At 41.7% G+C, this 12,428-nt stretch overlaps 1 protein-coding gene and 1 long non-coding RNA gene across 2 annotated transcripts in view; one reads left to right on the top strand and one right to left on the bottom strand.

Moving 5' to 3' along the window:
• LOC128344680 (uncharacterized) overlaps window positions 1-2,481 on the bottom strand; it is a 62,056-nt gene extending 59,575 nt beyond the window's left edge. Inside the window, exon 1 of the long non-coding RNA XR_008315985.1 lies at window positions 2,432-2,481. This is a non-coding gene — a long non-coding RNA (uncharacterized LOC128344680). The remainder of the gene's footprint in view (window positions 1-2,431) is intronic.
• Window positions 1-12,428, top strand: part of ALDH1A1 (aldehyde dehydrogenase 1 family member A1) — an 87,165-nt gene that overhangs the window by 6,833 nt on the left and 67,904 nt on the right. The window lies entirely within an intron of this gene.

Raw genomic sequence — 12,428 nt, forward strand, 5'->3', positions numbered from 1 at the left:
GGGAGCATTGTGTATACTACAATCCCTATTTTGCTCCAGAATATAAAATTGGTCATACTCTAGCTCAGCATTAGTTCTCATTACAATTATGACTGATAATTACTGATCTACAATGACTGATGGTTCTAGGTGATGTACAATAAAAAGCACAAATCTTTCATTTTAAATATCTTGCATGCTTTGCCTGCCGTCGTGTCATACACTTTGTTAGATTTTAAATTCTAAATGGTAATGGAGGTTGCTTTCTGTTTGAGCAACGTTATGGCCAGATATTGTGCTTATAGTTAAATGATGCCTCTGTTTTGAGAATTGCTCAATGTACTGTTCATTACATGTATGCAAATCACAACAATGTCAGTAAAGGAGACTCATTTTGGTAAACAGTTCTTTACCAAAATGAGTCGCCTTTATTGACATCTTTGTGATTTACATACTACTACTACTACTACTAATAATAATAATAATAATAATAATAATAATTCAATTTCTATACCGCCCTTCCAAAAATGGCTCAGGGCGGTTTACAAAGAGAAATAACAAACAAACAAAAAAGATGGCTCCCTGTCCCCAAAGGGCTCACATTCTAAAACGAAACATAAGATAGACACCAGCAACAGTCACTGGAAGTACTGTGCTGGGGGTGGAGAGGGCCAGTTACTCTCCCCCTGCTAAATAAAGAGAATCACCATGGTAAAAGGTGCCTCTTTACCCAGTCACCAGGGCAAATACATTGTGCAATTCTCAAAACACAGATATTGTTTGACTACAAGCACTACTTTGGGCCATAAATTTGCCCGAACTGAAACCTACGTCAAATTAACTTGCCTAGTCTTAGTCCGGTCTTGTATGTTTTTGCAGAAGAAAGAGAAGTGATGAAACCTCTCAGTTCTCTGTATTGCCAGTACTACACTCACATCTCAGGTCATTTTTCTTGGTGCATCACTGAATGCATGAAGGGCTACAAAAAATATTTGTTACATAGGAACATAGGAAACTGCCATATACTGAGTCAGACCATTGGTCTATCTAGCTCAGTATTGTCTTCACAGACTGGCAGTGACTTCTCCAAGGTTGCAGGCAGGAATCTCTCTCAGCCCTATCTTGGAGAAGCCTTCTGCACTTCCCAGAGCAGCTTCATCCCCTGAAGGGAATATCTTGTCACACATCAAGTCTCCCATTCAGATGCAACCAGGGCAGACCCTGCTTAGCTATGGGGACAAGTCATGCTTGCTACCACAAGACCAGCTCTCCTCTCCCTTCTTGCACAGATACAGGGATCGTCTCAGAACACCATGCGATGGAACCTACAATCTACCAATGTGAGAGGAGTTTGCTTGCTTCCAATTTTTTTTTTTTTGGTCAAGAACTGTAAATAGCCATGTGGTACCTTAAGACCTTTCCAGGTACTCAGTCAGTTTCTTGCACACTACCCAGTGCCAATATTATTTGGGAGATACTGTATGTTTCACCACTGAAATATTATGTTGCAAATAAAATAGAATTTTCTCCCCCTCCCCCAGTCAGTGCCCAATTGTTGTGCAGATCACAACTGTGAGTTATTAGTTATCTAATTTTTTGTGTGTGATATGGTAAATGATAAATGATATAGGCTACCATCCAGATGAAGTTACTCAGTAGTCCTAGTCAAGAGCTACTCTAAAGGTCTGCTTATTTTTGAAAGGACTTCCCTTGAGTAATTGAATCAGGATGTCAGCCACAGAGGCTGTTCTCATGCATAGCCTAACCCAGGCTAGGGACACCCAGCCGGGGCGAGGCTGCATGTGAGAACTGCTGGGATCGGGCCCGATCCTGGCAGGCCAGTGCTGCCTAGCCCAGTTTTTTAACCCGGCTGCTAGGCAAGGTTAAGGGAGCAAGCTTCCCCATCGTGTGTCGCTGGGGCTATGTTTAGCTCCAGCGAACCCAGAGACTGGTGCCAGGAGCACCCATCTCTTGGAGAAATCCCCCAATGCATTGTGCGATGTATTGTGGGATTTCCAGAGGTTGGGACGCATCATCCCAGCCTCTGGAGCTCTGCGCTGCAGGCATGTAGTGTGGATCATCTGGGAGCGCAATCCGTCTGCACTCCCAGCAACATGAGATCAGTCATCTATGGGGGAAGGCCCATGTGAATGACCCAGCAGTCTCCTAACCTCCTCTCCAACAGTTTATTATAGACCATAAAAACTAAAAACCCACCCTTATTTGGAACACACTAGTGTGGCAACACTGCCAGAGGATTTTGCCACAGCAAAATCTGAAGTAGCCCTTGTGAGTTCCACTTCCACATAGCTGACAACCAGTGTCTCCTGAATGTGACTTGAGAAGCACTGCCTACCAAGGTGAACTTGGCAAAGTCTCAAGGCAACATCCGGGACAACCTCTAGTCAGCATGTAGTCAGCTGAGCATTCTCCCACTCCTCTGCTGGAATACCTTTTTGTTGTTGTTCTTTGCATAGCTGCTCATCCTCAACCCAGCCAGCCCCTGCAGCAGTGCTGTGTCTCTGCAAAGGAAGGAAGGAAGGAAGGTTTTCTTGAACATGGCAGACTGTGGGTGCACAGATATAGAGGGCAACAGAGCAGCAAGTTAATGCAGGTATCCCTAGACTTGTGGTATTTCACTGGAGTGTGGGAGTTTGTGCAAATAATATGGTAGGGGGAATATGGTAATATGGTAGGGGGACATGTGCAAGCAAAGCCTAAATATAATGTAAAGCCGAAATCCATTAGGACCAAGATGCCTGAAGGTATCCCAATGAATCTGCCCCACCTTTAAGATCATTCAGAGAGGTTTTCCTGGAAGTCCCCCAACCATCTGAAGCTCCAAAGGGGAGGCCTTTTTGGCACTTCCCTGCCTTGCCTCCAGAACTCTCTCCCCTGCTATCTTTAAGCTGCTCTTCTCTCTGCTGACCTTTAAGCAGCAACTGAGGACCTTTCTTCAGCAGGTCTTCCCTGATGCTTTATAATTGTTATGGTCTGCTGATTTTTTTTTTAAATTTCTGCTATTTATTGTGATTCTTTGAGTTTTACTGTGAGCTGCCTTGAGTTAGTATGGAACGCATGTGGGTTATACATGCTTTCAAATTTATTTTATTTTATTCTTCCATTTTTATACCGCCTTTCATAAGGCATCCCAAGGCAGTTTACAACAAAAGTTAAAATACAATAACATCTCATAAAAATCACATCTAAAACCTTAAAACCAGTTAAACAGTATGTATGTATGTATAAACACACACCAAAAAACAACCATAAAAAAGACAAATAGAAGCAGGAGAGCTGAAAGAACTGGCAGCCCCAAAGGGGTAAAAGCCTGAACAAAAATGGTCTTTCGTTGTTTTTTAAAAGGAGCCACAGATGTCAAAAAGTGGACTTTCACTGGGAGAGCATTCCAGAGCCTGGGGGCAACAACAGAAAAGGCCCTGTCCTGCGTGCACAACAATTGAAACACAAATAAATGTAGGACTGTGCAAAACAGGACACCTGTCATTTGTATTTTGCTTTCCAAAAGATGTTTGTCTTAAAGCAGATGTACAGTCTGCTTTCAGTCCTAAACACACTTAGTTGAAAGTGAGAGGTGGCTCTTACAGTAGTTTTTCATTTGTTCTTGTGTACAAACAGTTCTGCCCTTCCCCAAGTATACATTTGCAGGTACAGGCATTACAGGTAAACCAACAGATTTACCAACCAACATATCAGTTCTGCCACTGATATGGCTGCAGCAAGTGAGGAAAGCACCAGTATGATAATGGGAACTGATGCCAGCCATTTCTATTATTCTCTGGGCCTAGAGCACCTTTCTTATGAGGCAAGGCTACAAGACCTGGGGCTTTTTAGTTTATAAGAAAGACAACTGCAGGGAGACATGATAGAGGTCTATAAAATCATGCATGGTGTGGAGAAAGTGGATAGATAGAAATTCTTCTCCCTCTCGTACAACACTAGAACCAGGGGTCATCCCATGAAATTGATTACCAGGAAATATAAGACCAACAAACAGAAGTATTTTTTCAAACACATAATCAACTTGTGGAATTCTCTGCCACAAGATGTAGTGACAGCCAACAACCTGGATGGCTTTAAGAGGGGTTTGGATAATGTTATGGATGAGAGTTCTATCATCAACTACTAGTTGGAGGATTAAAGGCCACCTCCAGCCTCAAAGGCAGGATACCTCTGAGTACCAGTTGCAGGGGAGTAACAGCAGGAGAGAAGGCACACCTTCAACTCCTGCCTGTAGTCTTCCAGAGGCATCTGGTGGGCCACTGTGTGAAACAGGATGCTGGACTAGATGGGCCTTGGACCTGATCCAGCAGGGCTGTTCTTATGTTCTTCAGAATGTCCAAGAACAATCAGGTACATTTAAGAAGGACTCTGTAAATCCACACAGTTTCCACTGAGTTCAGTGGAATATATTTCCAAGCAATAATATATGCCTAAACAAATTACTCTGAACAAGTTCCACTGAAATCAATTGGACTTATTTCCATAGCATAATGTTGATCTAATAATTCCAAGGCGCTTGCAGGGGTTGCCTTTTACAGAGGGTGTAAGCCGAAAATAGTCGCTGACATACTGCACAGTGAAACACGAGCAGCTGGAGCACCGCCTGCACTGCTGCATCTCTTTAAATACTGCCACCTGTGTGTAAACACTGCTGGCGGTGTTGCGGAACAGGGTTGTTCTGCTCTGTCTTAAAGTTGCACAAATGCAGTTGCACAGCACAACAGCCATTGGAAATAATGGGCATTGCGCCATGCAACTTGTGTACAACTTTAAGACAGAGTGGAGCATTATATTCTTATTAAATGTGGCTTAGACAACTTCATTGAGGACAAGTCTATCAATGACAACAAATCTTGATTGTTATAAGCTATCTCCAGGTTCAGATGTCTCTGAATACCAGAAGCAAGAGAGGGGGCATGCCTTCATTTTTTGCTTGTAAGCTTCCCAGAGGCATCTAACTGAACTGCCTCTGCTAATTGAACAAAGGAGGCACATTTTTTAAAGTGGTGATTCTCTTTATTTATCGGGGGAGAGCAACTGGCCCTATCTATCCCCAGCACAGCATCCCTCCAGTGGCTGTTGCTGGTGTCTGTCTTGTTTGTTTTAAGATTGTGAGTCCCTTGGGGACAAGGAGCCATTTTACGTATTTATTTATATCTATGTAAACCACTTTGGAAACTCTTGTTGAAAGCGGAATAAAAATATTCATTGTAAAAAAATATTCATTGTAAATATTCATCATAATCTAGTGAGCCACTGTGGGAAACAGGCAACTGACAATTCTAGAACTTGAATCATGTGTGAAGTGCTCCTCAATAGCTCGCAGGGTATTCAGGGTAAATCTGGCCGATATATGAATGCACACCCTCCATTCCGGAGGAGATGTGAGCTATAAGCCCTGCATGAAAGACTCCTGCATGAAAGTGCTTCCACACTTCCTGTGTCATGACACTGCAGTCCCGACGAAAGCGCCAGGGCGCCGTTCATATGTCGGATGCCTTGTTTCGAATTTAATCGCTGTGACTTAGTGCTATGACATTGTTTATCTGGTGTTAAAAAGGTGTTGTTTTTTTCAGGTTGTTAGTTTCCGCAAGACTGCTCCCCCTTCAGGTTTTACGTTTTGAAAGTGATTTGCCTGAACAGACCATTTTGCCGCTTTTGAGCGGCTAGGCTGGAAAGTGCCCAGTACGGAACCTAGAATCTCTTGGTTGCCTTGACCCTGAAGGGGAGCTGAAGCCCTAACACACAAACTGGTACCTAATACAAAATAATTGGTTCAGTCGTCAAGCACTTAGCTTTCAAGTGTCAGATTAATGTTTTATTTCCCTATGTTTTCTGCCTTGTTCTATGTTTGTTAAAAAGGTTATTTTAAATCATTTTAAAGGATTTAAACAAACAAAATGCACAGGCCCACATGTTATACAGGCTTATTTATTTATTTATTTCACATATTTTTATACCGCCCAAAACTTACATCTCTGGGCGGTTTACAACAAAATAAAAACAGAAAGTAAAACATGAGTTAAAACACAAGTTTAAACACATTACAACAATTTAAATTTTTTAAAATAATATTTTAAAACGGCATTAAAACCATTAAAACAGGAAAGGAATCATGCTTAGGAGGGCAGAGCAAGAGCTCTGCTCTCACAAAGGACCGTTAGACTAGCTGCGCTCAAGGCTTGCCTGTTAGTGCAGCACGGGGGGATGAAGATTCAATGTTTGCTTCTCTTGCCTCCTTCCCAAACCTTTTTAGCTGCCAGGAATATGTCATCGAGGCCTGTGAGGGCCACAGCAACATATCCCTGGCACAATGGCAGCTGGTGGCCTTTGGGGCTGGGGATGCAGAGCAGCTGCTGGTAGACATAGCCAGGGGAGACCACAGCTGAGGCCAATGGTAGGCATGGCTAACAGCAGGCAGGTCCAATCCTGAAATAATTTGAGAAGAATTGGCAGCAATCCTCCACCCCATGCTTTTCTCCAACCTATGAAGTGGTTTACTTGTCTCAACTAAAATCTCTGTCATTCCCACCAGCACTTGGCAGCTGGCTGTTTTGCCCCTTGATTGGCTGCAAGTAAAGGAATCATGCCCTGAGACAGCTTACTTCTAGGTGTCAACATGGAAAGCAGCAACTCCCTCCCTCTCAAAAGTCCTCATAGCTCTTCTCAATCGCTTCTCCCCTTCTTCTTCTATCACCACTACCTCAATTTCTTCTCCCACCCACAATCTCAGGCTTTCCCTCCCCATGCAGGAACAGGCAAAGATGAGCTGAGCTGAGCTGCTGCTGCTACTACTACTACTGATATTTTATATACTGCTCTTCAACCAAAGTTCACACATTTATTCATTCATTCATTCATTCAATTTCTATGAAGATAGAAATTCCAAAAAATGGAATTCCCTTCCAAAAAATGGCTCAGGGCAGTTTACATAGAGACATAATAAATAAATAAGATGGATGGACAGCCATTTACACAGAAAAATAAATAATACATAAATAAGATTGTCCCCTGTTCCCAAAGGGCTCACAATCTAAAAAGAAACATAAGACAAATACCAGCAACAGCCACTGGAGGGATGCTGTGCTGGGGTTGGATAGGGCCAGTTGGGGATAGAGTCTTGAGTGCCCCTGTGGACACACAGGTTGTACACTGCTTCAAAATACCACAAGGCATTTGGCCACACAGATAATTCACTAGTTTCCTTTCCTCTCACAAGTAGGTACACACAGGTTTGTTTGTTTTTTTAGCAAAGACAATAGAAACATTTCTGGGATATGTCTTTGGGGGGGCTGCATGCCTATGCGCACAATAGTTACTATTGGTCCCCAAAGTAGCTATTTCTTCAAATCGTTTTAGCAAGCTTTGAAAGTGAGCCCCTGATATGAGAGTCCACAGATTGACTGATCACTAAAAGTTATATGTATGATACCACTGAAGCAATTGCTTAAGTCAATTATATCTAAAATTATTTCTAAAAAGGTAGCTGTGGGGGTGGGCAAAGATTCCATCCCAGAGAAGTAGCTCCCCCTCCATTGCTGGATTGTTGCTGAACCATATATTATTATTATTCTAAAAGCTGCAATTAAATAATGCTGCAATTTAATTATACCAGTCATTATACTAATGTAAGCACACAGCCAGCTGTAGCCACTGCATTGTCCACCTCTTTAACTCTTTGCTTGGTGCTTTGAGGACAAACTCCCTCTTCCTCCAGCCCTGCCCTGCCCCACCAGCCATTAAAAATATAGCTCACAGCTCTGTCTCCGGAATCAGTCAGCAGCAGAGGGTCCCTGCCTCAGGAGCTCTTGCAGGCCTCTTCATAGAATTTCCTAGAGGAGAAAGGTGCTTCCTCAACTACCTCCTCCCACCCTTCTCTTGCCTTTCTCTCTCTCTCCACATATACTGAATGCAACCTATCCTAGGAGATCAAATGACTGGGCTAACTTTCTTGTTGCTGGGACTGACCAGAATTGTTTGTTTGCTTGTTTGAAGTATTTATACTCCGCCTCTGCAGTACACTACTGCTTGGGGCAGCTCACAACATTAATAAAAAGATACAATGTAAAATTAGACTAATAAAAGTAACCAAATTTAACCTAAAGAAGTTAAAACTAGGCAAAAACCGCATTTATGTTGTTGTTGTTGTTAATAACAACAACTTTTAATATTTTTTTAAAAAGTTCCAAATTAAAAGTTATTTTAAAAGCTAAAAACTGAGAATAGCTGTCTGTCAACTATTCTGATTGGGTAGGGTTCTGATTGGCTTCTGATTGGGTAGAGTTGGTAAAAAAGGCCATCCCTGGAGGAAAAGGGAAATAAAAAGACACACACTGATAGATTCTACATGTTGATTGATTGCTAACTGGGCAGGGACAAAGTACCATGCTTCCTGTGTTTTGGGTGCGGTGGAGGTTGAGTCATGCCTGGTAAGGAGCCAGAGGAAGCAGTCCAAAAGCAATCAGTGTGAGTGAGTGACTGAGAAATAGACAAACACACAAATAAATAAATAAATAAATAAATAAATAAATAAATAAATAAATAAATGAGAGAGGGAATGAATGGATGGATGGGTGATATGCTTGGTGGGAGAGGGGACACTGGGAGAATTAATTTGGGGGGATGAACCCCCCCTTGCCTTAATAGATTCCCACCCCCCCCATGTCCTGGCAACAAACATGACTCTTGAGGGGAGGGGAGAGAAGCAAAAATCACATCCTCACCCTGCTTCCCACATGCTGCACTGCAAGGCAAGCCTTGAGGGCAACTAGATTACTGGCTCCTTGCAAGGGTGGCACTCTTGCTCTGCCCTCCCTAAGCCTGCGTAACATGTAGGTCTGTGTATTTTTGTTTGTTTTTAAAATGACAGCTTTAAAAAAATATTAAATAGTGGTGGACATCCTGACTGAAGGTACACACGTGCTTCTAACAAAAGCACACACACAGCGCTAGCCTGTGCCCTTCTGAAGCAAGGGCACTTTTGTGCAAGAGGTGTGTGAGATTTTCACCGCTCTTCCCTTGCTCTGGAAGCTCTCTTGAACAGTGGAAAACTGAACCAAAACTAAATCAAGATTTATGATGATACAACTCTTTCAGGGAAACCTTCAAAAACCATTTCAATAATAATAACTTAATCTAGCCTTTTAGAATAAAAGTAAATTATAAACACTGAATTCTTATTTATCTTATATATTCCTATAGAGAACATTAAACACTCTTCTTATATATCATTTTTAAAAGCAAGACATAAACCCCATTCAGCTGGTTTGGTGAACTATTTAATAATTTTTGTTTGTTCTACAAATGAAAGCACACAACTCATTAAAAAAAAATCATATACCCCTCTCAGAAACTTATGTGTTTGAGCAAAAGCCCTAGCCTGGTTGTTATATGGCACCCAGCTATGTTTTTGTTGTAATTTTGGCTCTCAGTCAAAATTTCTGAGTACTATTTTCTCTGTTGCCCATTGTGTGCCAAATGTTGTCTTGTTTCTGAGGGGGGGATTAATGAACTTGGCTCCACCTCTTTAAGTTCTGGCACAAATTTTTAACATTTTAAACATTTTTTTCTGGTGGGTCTGTCTCTGGACCCCTTTTGATGTTTTTCAATATGACTGGAGGGCCCTTGGGGGAAAGATTGCGTCTTATGGGTTCTCCCCTGGTTCTTTATATCACTGCAATACTACAGTGCCAAAATGACTCTTCAGCAGGGTATTCTGGATTTGAAGCTGCAAAATGATCTGAGTCTGGATCCTAGGCATTCTTGTCTAGCAGGTGCTAGGTTTAACTTTATGCAGCTAATCATCTTTCCAACCTCATACTCTTGAAACACCGGAGGGCATTTACAATAGTGCACTTTAATGTTCTGGCCCTGGCTTTGCTTGAGTGCAGGTACTGGAGCAGCCCAGTTCCCAAATACACTTACACATATGATGAATATTTATATATCACCTTTCAACAAAAGTTCTCAAAGCGGTTATCATAGGTGTACATAAGTAAATAAATAAAATGCCCTTGCAAAGTGAGTGAATGAAGTTGAAATGGGATCTGTTCTTTTTATTGATACATTCTCTACAGTTTTATTTCAACCTTTTTAGTGAATTTGCCAGGCAGGTCTGTTAAATTTTATGTTTCTATCCTCCGCTCAGACCAGAACCCAACCATATCTTATAATGTGGCTAAGTTCTGTGCTACAGCCTGTAGTATCTGGCAACAGTTAACCAAAAAGGAATTAATTATGGATGCTAGGATTGTCTGAGTATTTAAATGAATTGTTTGATGGTTTCACATACTAAATCTATGTCGATTTTGGGTTTTTTGTATTCTATGTGACTTAGTATATTAACAGGTCATTGACCATAATAAAATGTCATTGGTGGCACCAATATTGTAGAATTCTTCCCTGTTGTCATCTAGGTTACTGTCCAGGGCTATGTCATTGTGGCATCCATTTGGACTTCTTTGATATCTGGTGTAGATTTATATTTGTTGCTGCTATCAAAACTCTTGCCTGTATAGTGGGGAGATTCCTGTAATGGGTGCGTGTTCCCATGGAGCAATCGTGTAAGCTGATAAATTTTCCCTGATCTTGAGTAGGCAAAATACCAACCCGGCATGAAGTAGATCATCTTGGATTTGCCAACCAGAGATTGGGGAAATTTTCTCCATTCACACGATCACATTATGGGAGCATGGTGGGGGGAACGTTTATAGTTGTTACATTTATACCCAATCTTTCTTCTTTCATGGAACTGAAGGCAATGTGTAGAGGATTCTCTGGAAGTCACCCATCCAAACACTGACCAGATACAGAGGCACTTCACACAACCTGGGTGAAGCTCCTAGCCCTGGGTGGGCGGATAGGCCACCCACACGACTACTGCCTCCATCACAGAGTCAGTGAAGGCTGCAGGGATCGGGGCTACCTGGCCCCCAGAAGACCCAGAATGCCCTGTGCAAGTGTACAGGGCATTCTGGGGGGGGGGACCCCCAACACCGGGAGGCTGCTTGTAGCCTCCTGGTTGGGGGTCTACTCATGTGTCGCCACATGCCGCAGCAGCACAAGATTAAAAAAAACAAGGTTAATGGAGCACTCACTCCGTTAACCTAGTTTAAGGAGAGGGGGAATTAGGTGGGCTAGCTGCCTTGGAACCACCGGGCTTGTCCGCAAGCTTCACAGACTTGCTTAGCTTCATCAAAGTGGCTGCATCATGTCTTCTAGTTTGGCAAGTGTGGAGGAACTGCGCTACCATGGGTGACAGATCCCACCGCTACGACCATGTTTGGAGGAATGACTTTCTATTCCTCCTAACCTTTTTACCTCTGCCACCAAGTGGACTTCTAGTATGGCTGGGTCCACTATAACAGCCCTTCACTTTATGAATAATTTTTTTTTAAACATCACATAACCCAATACCCCCCCAAAACCTCAGTAGTATGGAAAAGCTTATAGGCATGGGGTGGAGACAATCAACAAGCTTCTAATTTTTTAAAAAGAACAAGAATGTTTACTTTTAGAAAAATTGGTTAAATTAAAACATTACTTTTGTAGCAATAAAATACAAATTCAAAACAGTTATTAACAGAGCAGGTCAGGGAAAAATAAAAATTGGTAAAACGCAATCACTACCTGGCTCTCTACTGGTCCCTACTCCAAGTGTTGTACACTGCCCAGAGCCTTTGGATGGAGCAGTTTATAAATGTAAATAATAATAATAATAATAATAATAATAATAATAATAATAATAATAATAATAAAATATATGAAGCCAGAATTACACAACACAGGCAGAATCTCCAATTCCAGTTGAATCAGAGACGTTTCTACCAAAGCATAGAAGGAGAAACTGCAAGAAACATAGAAACACCAAATAAAGAATAAACAGTGCAATTCTGGCGGAAATTATGGGACAATCCAATAGATTATAATAAAAAAGCAGGCTGGATGAAAGAGGTCAAAAAATGTAACCAACAAATGCAAGATCTAATAACAACACCAGAATTAATAAGTGAAAGAGCAAAGAAAATTAAATATTGGACTGCTCCAGGCGACGATGAACTGCATGGCTTTTGGCTTAAACACCTAACAAGCCTTCATAAACAACTATCAAAACAGTTCAATCACATTTTGCAAGGAGGTGATATTGAACAATGGCTAACAACTGGGAAAACTCATCTCATCATGAAAGACCCAAAAAGGTGCAGTTCAAAGTAATTATAGACCGATAACCTGCCTGCCAACCATGTTCAAATGATTAACTGGAATAATAGCAGATGAAGTGATGCAACACTTATTAACTAACAAACAGCTTCCAGTTGAACAGAAAGGAAATTGCCCGAACACCAGAGGCACAAAAGACCAGCTGCTGATTGACAAAATGATCTTAGAAAATTGCAAGAGAAGAAAAACCAATCTAAGTGTTGCAT

Source organism: Hemicordylus capensis, chromosome 2, assembly GCF_027244095.1.
Source record: "Hemicordylus capensis ecotype Gifberg chromosome 2, rHemCap1.1.pri, whole genome shotgun sequence".
In the NCBI taxonomy this organism is placed as follows: Eukaryota; Metazoa; Chordata; class Lepidosauria; order Squamata; family Cordylidae; genus Hemicordylus; species Hemicordylus capensis.